The following is a 6526-nucleotide window of genomic DNA, read 5'->3' as shown; positions in this document are numbered from 1 at the left end:
TAAATGTTGGAGAAGATGTGGGAAAATTGGAACACTAATGCATTGTTGGTGCAATTGTGAACTGATTCAACCATTCTGGAGAGCAATTTGGAACTATGCCCAAAGGGCTATAAAAATGTGCATACCCTTTGATCCAGCAATAGCATTTCTAGGGCTGTATCCCAAAGAGATCATAAAAATGGGAAAAAGATATACAAAATGTACACATGTACATGTACCACATGTACAAAAATATTTATATCAGCTCTTTCTGTGGTGGCAAAGAATTGGAAATTGAAGGGATGCCCATCAATTGGGGAATGGCTGAACAAGTTGTGGTATATGAATGTAATGAAATACTATTGTGCTATAAGAAATGATGAGTAGGCAGACTTCACAAAAACCTGGAAAGACTTGTATGGACTGATGCTCAGTGAAGTTAGCAGAACCAGGAGAACATTGCACACAGTAACAGCCACGTGTGAGATGACTAACTTTGAAAGACTTAGCTCTTCTCAGCAATGCAAGGATCTAAGACGTCTCCAAAGTCTCGTGATGGAAAATGCTATCCACATCCAGAGAAAGAACTATGGAGTTTTAGTGCACATCGAAGCATATTATTTGCTCTTTTTTTCTTCTGTTTTGTTTTGTTTCCTCTTTCTTGTGGTTCCTCCTATTGGTTCTAATTCTTCTTTACAACATGACTAATATGAAAATATGTTTAATAGGAATGTATATAGAGCCAATATGGGATTGCCATCTTGGGGAAGGAGGTGGGAAGGAAGGGAGAGAAAATTTAAAACTCAAAAGCTTATGGAAATGATTATTGAAAACTAAAAATAAATTAATTAATAATAAAAAGAACCCTTAAAAATTATGTAGTCTAACCCAGTCATTTCACAAATGAGGAAATTGAGGCCCAGGAAAGGGAAGGGACTTACTCCCAAAGTCACACAGTGAGTGCTCAAAAAGAGCAGGTCTGATCATGTCACCCCCTTACTCAACAAACTCCAGTGGCTCCCTATCACCTCCAGGATGGAATACAAAATCTTCTGTTTGAGATTCAAAGCCCTTCATAACCAAGTCCCCCTCCCCACCTACCCATCTTCTTATACCTTCCACCCCTACCCAGATACTTTTCAATCCAGTGACTCTGGCCTCCTTTTGGCTCCGAGCACGCAAGACACTTATTTCTCTGCTCCTGGCATTTTCTCTGACCATTCCCCATGCCTGGAATACTCCCCCTGCCCTTCTGCCTCCTGGGTTCCCTGACTTCCTTCAAGGGCCCAGCTAAAATCCTACCTTCTCTAGGAAGCCTTTCTCAATCTCTCTCAATTCTAGTGCCTTCCCTCTATTGATTATTTATCCTGTCTATAACGTGCTTCTACATGGTTATTTGCCTGTTGTCTCCCCCATTAGATCGTAAGCACCTTGAGGGCAGGGACTGTCTTTTGCCTTTCTTTGTATCCAGTGCTTAGCACTTAAGAAATGCTTATTGACTGATCGACAGAGCCAATGTTGTTGTTCAATTGTTTCAGTTGAGTCTGACTCTTTGCTACCTTTTTGGGAGTTTTCTTGACAAAGATACTGGAGCAGTTTGCCATTTCCTTCTCCAGCTCATTTTACAGATGAGGAAACTGAGGCAAAGAGGGTGACATGACTAGCCCAGGGTCACACAGCTAGTAAGTGTCTAAGGCTGGATTTGAATTCAGGTCTTCCTGCCTCCAGGCCTGGTGCTCTATCCACTGTACCACCTAGACCATAATTATTCTGACCCCACTAGTGCAGTGAAAAAATAGACTATTTAAAGCCAGATGTTCAAATCCTGGCTCTGCCACCTTACCTGTGTGAATTTGAAGAAATCACTTAATCTGTCTGGACCTTGATTTCCTTATCTATAAGAACAAGAAGGGAGTAGGGCCACCCCTGAGGTCCCACATTCTCATGTTCCCACTAAGCCTTCCTATGGTGCTTCTCCCTCCAAACTTTCCATGGCTGGTTGTAGAGCCCAATAAATTATGCCGTGTAATTAGATAAAGAATATTCATTTTTCATTAATGATTGTAAACTCTCCCTCTGTTGTTGAGTTTCTTCTGTTTTAATTAAGCAGTGCTCCACAAAGCCGGGCGGGCTCCTCTACCGGCTCTCTCTCAGTGAACAGTCAGTCACTCAGCATTTAAAGAAGTAAAGGATTCCTTCCCTGAGTTAATTACCTCCAAATTAGCTTAATCACAGCTCATTTAAACTTACCTAAACAGCAGCACATGGAGCTCCAGGAAACAGGTTTCAACTTTATTTGTAAAGAGACAAAGAAGCCCTAAAGGTGACCCTCATCCTCCCCAGCCCCTCCTCCATCTAGGCCAGTGTCCTTGAAAACTGCACGGGCTGGAACCCAGAGCTGGGAACAGATGGTCCTTGGCCAGCAACAGACAACCCCAAAGTAGCAGCACCAGCAGCCGCCAAGGCTGCAACTGTCCCGACCCTGTCAGCCAAGGCTTGGGAGCAGGGCTGAGGACTTTTTTGCTGAGGCCTAAAAGACTCCAGAGCTAACCTTGCCCTCTCTCCCCTTCTCTGTCCCAGCTGAGGTGCTATCCAGTACAAACAAGTCCCAAATAGAGGGGTGTAGGGGGGAGGGTTGAGTGGGGCAGGAGAATGAATGCCAACCCAAGGAGTGATGGGGAAAGGGAAGGGTTGGTCATCAGACCATATCTGGGCTGCTGTGGCCAGTTCAGAGGCTACATTTTGGGAAAGACATTGACAAACTGGAGTGTATCCAGAGGAGGACAACCAGGAGAATGAAAGGCCTTGAGTCCATAACATATGAAGATTAGGTGAAAGAACCGGGGATGTTTCGCCTGCAGCAGAGAGGAATCAAAAAGAACCTAATCGAAGTCTTCCAAGTATTTAAAGGGCCATCATGGGGAAGAAGGATTAGGTTTATTCTGCTTGGCCCCAGAGGATAGAACTGGAAACAATGGGTGGAAATTACAGGGAAGCAGTTTTCAGCCCCCCATAATGAAGAGCTGCCTAATAATTAGAGCTGCCTAGAAATGTAATGGACTGCCTTCCTAATGGAGGCAGGTTGGAAAATATTGTAGAAGGGATTATACATCCACATAGCCATCACCAGAAGCCCTCCATGGTCTCTTCAATCCCTGAGGATCCAAAATTCTAGGAAAGAACTTAGAAAAATTGTATTTTGAGGCAAGGAAGCAGTCATAATGACAGCAATATTAATAACTGTGTTTCAAGCTTTTCAAAGTATTTGAGCTTCACAATAACCCTGTGAGGTAGGTAGTGCAGGTATTATTATCCCTATTTTAGAGATGAGGAAACTGAGTCTCAGAGAGCTTAAGTGTCTTGTCCATGATCATACACCTTGTAAGTTTGTGGGATCTGAACTCAGAGAGACTGCCTCTGAGTCCTCCATCCACTAAACACACCACACTATCATGGCATCTTCAGTTTCTAACATTCTGGAGAGGCTAAAGCCTGGTCTGCCTTGGGAAGAGCATTCTGACATTCCCTAGATGTCAGAAAAATGCAACTGAAACTAGGCTTGCAGACAATCACTGGCCCTAATGCTGCAGGCTGTAACTGAAAATGTTCAGGGCATTGAGTCAATCAATAAGCACTTATTAACTACCTACAATGTGCCAGGAACTAAGGAGGTACAAAGACAGGCAAAAATCAGTCCTGCATTCTAATGAGGGAGACAGTGTGTTAATAACTAGGTCCATACAAGATGCAAACAGAGTAAATGGAAGGAAATCTCCAAGGGGAAGGCATTAGCAGCAGAGATGACCAGAAAAATTCTCTTGTAGAAGGCGGAGTTTGAACTGAGTGTTGACGGGAGAAACCAGGAATCAGAGGTAAGAGGGCAGAGCACTATAGACATAGGGCACAGCCAATGCAAAGACACGGAGATGGGAGAGGGACCATTGTATGCAAGGAAGAGAAAGGAGACCCATGAAGCTGGATTTTGGAGTGTATGACGGACAGTAAAGTAAAAAACAAAAAATACCAGAGGGGTAGAAAGGAGTCAGGTTGTCAAAGGCTTTCAATGTTTACATCCTTTAAATGCTCAGATTGGAAAGTCTGAGATACAGAAGGAGGGGCCAACATTCCTATGGGGCTTTAGCCTTACAAAGCATGTTCACATCTGTTATCTCATTTGATCTTCACAAAAGCTCCATATTAATAACAACTGTTCCCTTTCATGTATCAAAAATGATTTTCAAATCCAATATCCCATTTGATCCTCACAGTCTCCCCATAGAGAGCACTTGATTTGGACTACAAGGACCTAGCACCATATTCCTGACTCTATTACTAACTACCTGTGAGATCTGGAGCTAATCACTGAAGTTCTTTGGGCCTCAGTTTCCTCATCTGTAAAATGAAGGGGTTGAATCAGAGGATCTTCAAAGTTCCTTCTTGCTCCAGGTCTACGATCCTAGGATGTTAAATAATATTACCCACATACTATAGAGGAGGAAAATAGGATACAGGGAAGGGAAGTGGCTTGTCCCAGGTCATACAGCTAGCAAGTGTAGCAACACAGGTCTTCTAATTTACAATCCAATTAGGACACTTAAGTTCAAATCCTGACTCTGGAAATCACCTTTCTTCTTAAAGTCTCCATGTCTTCATCCATAAAGGAGGAATCATGGGTACTAGATAATGAGCTAACCTTGGAATCACAAAGATCCCTGACTCATATCAACTCTGTGACCATATCAGTCAACATATTGACTCTTACTGTCACCACAGTTCATCATCCCTGGTGGCCCAATGCGTGCCATGTCAACATTTCCATGATGGCAAAACAGTGAGTAAAAGTCTACTCCCTCTCCCTTCCTTTGTTAGTGAGTTCAAAGATAGGGGAGCCACCCTAGAGACGGGCCAGCAGTGGGTTATCTCTTTCCCTCTTAAATTATCATATGTATAATCTTATCTATTTACATATTATATCCCTCCCAGTAGGACAGAAATGCCTTTCTCATTTTGTCTTTGTATCCTTAATGCCTAGCACCTCGTACACATTTGACAAAGCTTATTGAATTAGATTGGAATGAGTTGGATTGGATTGAATTGGGTTGGACTAGATTGGATTGGACCATAAGCAGGTCATTTAACCTCTTCATACTCTGGACAATGAAGACTAGAAATTAGATATCAATTGCTAACCCTCATGGGTGGAGAGAATTCCCACACCAGGAGCTTCCTAGATGGATGAAATTCACAGATCCAGACACACAAAAAACCAGCCTCCATTCTTGCTCTTCTCACTTCACAGGGTTATTATGAGGAAAGCACTTTGCAAACCTTAAAGTACCAGGAATTTGGGGGTGATCGCTATTATTTCCAAATTGCTTAAGCTCATTTACTTCTAGACCCTCGCTCAGCCCTCTTTTGCCAGCCTATCCTCTCTCACTTGCCAACTCCTGGCAAGAGTGGCAAACATTTTCAAAGACTAGGAGAGGGAGGGAGGGAGGTGAAAGAAGAGTTTCCCAAAATACACAGCAGAGCCCTACCCCCTTCTCCTGGTGGAGATGAATGACTTTGGCACATCCCACCCTCCCTCCCTCTTCTTCCACCCACCTACCCTCCCGTGAGGTCGGCAAGGGGTCGGCAAGGACCCTGGGAGCTGCTGGCCACTTTCCAGCCCTTCAGAGTAATTACCAAAGAAGGAAAAGGTGGTCTCACCAATGAGACATCCTATAATTTTGGCTGTCACTGCCTAATTGCACATGCCATACCTCCCTGCAGAGCCTCCCAGCCGCCCTCCCCTCCCTCTGCAGGCCAGCCCTGAATAATGTACCAGCTCTGAAAGGCTGCTCCTCTCTACCACTGCCTCCTGATGCCTCCTGCTCACTCTGGCACAATGTACCTGATGACAGCGGGGCTGCCTCTCCCTTTCTCTCCCGTCCTCTCGCCTGCTTTCACCTCCCTCCCCCTTCACTTTCTCTCTTTTTTAAAATTTCATAATCATCATAATTGTCATAATCACCCCCAGAGTTAAGCGAAGGTGCCTGGAACATTTCAATCAATTGAGGCGTGACCTAATAAAAGGGCAAGAAGAGATGAAGGGGCCCTGGTGAGGAGAAGGCACAAACACAACCACTCCTGTTCATACATGGGTGCATGCGCACACACACACACACACACACACACACACACACACACACACCCCTCCCGAAAAGCCTCAAGTCTGACAATTAGGGAGTCAGAGAGACAGGCAATTTTCTCTCCGCCCAGCAGAACAATAAGAGGAGACACATTCTGTGGGAGGGACCCTGTTGATCACCTGAAACTGCCATGTAATTAGCACCAGTCCACGTGACCAGGGACCAAAGGACAATGGTGGCAGCCCTGAAATAATCACAGCCGTAGAATGTCAGAGACAGAAGAGTCCCTAGAACATAAAACAAAGAAGAGGGGAGGGGAGTGTGCTTAGAAGAGAGAATGTCAGAGCTGGGAAGATCCTTAGAACACAGAATGTCAGAGCTGGGAAGATCCTTAGAACACAGAATGTCAGAGCTGG

The sequence above is a fragment of the Vombatus ursinus genome, unplaced genomic scaffold (genome assembly GCF_900497805.2).
Source record: "Vombatus ursinus unplaced genomic scaffold, bare-nosed wombat genome assembly UNPS02014775.1, whole genome shotgun sequence".
NCBI classification, from domain to species: domain Eukaryota; kingdom Metazoa; phylum Chordata; class Mammalia; order Diprotodontia; family Vombatidae; genus Vombatus; species Vombatus ursinus.
This window is presented reverse-complemented; position numbering follows the sequence as displayed.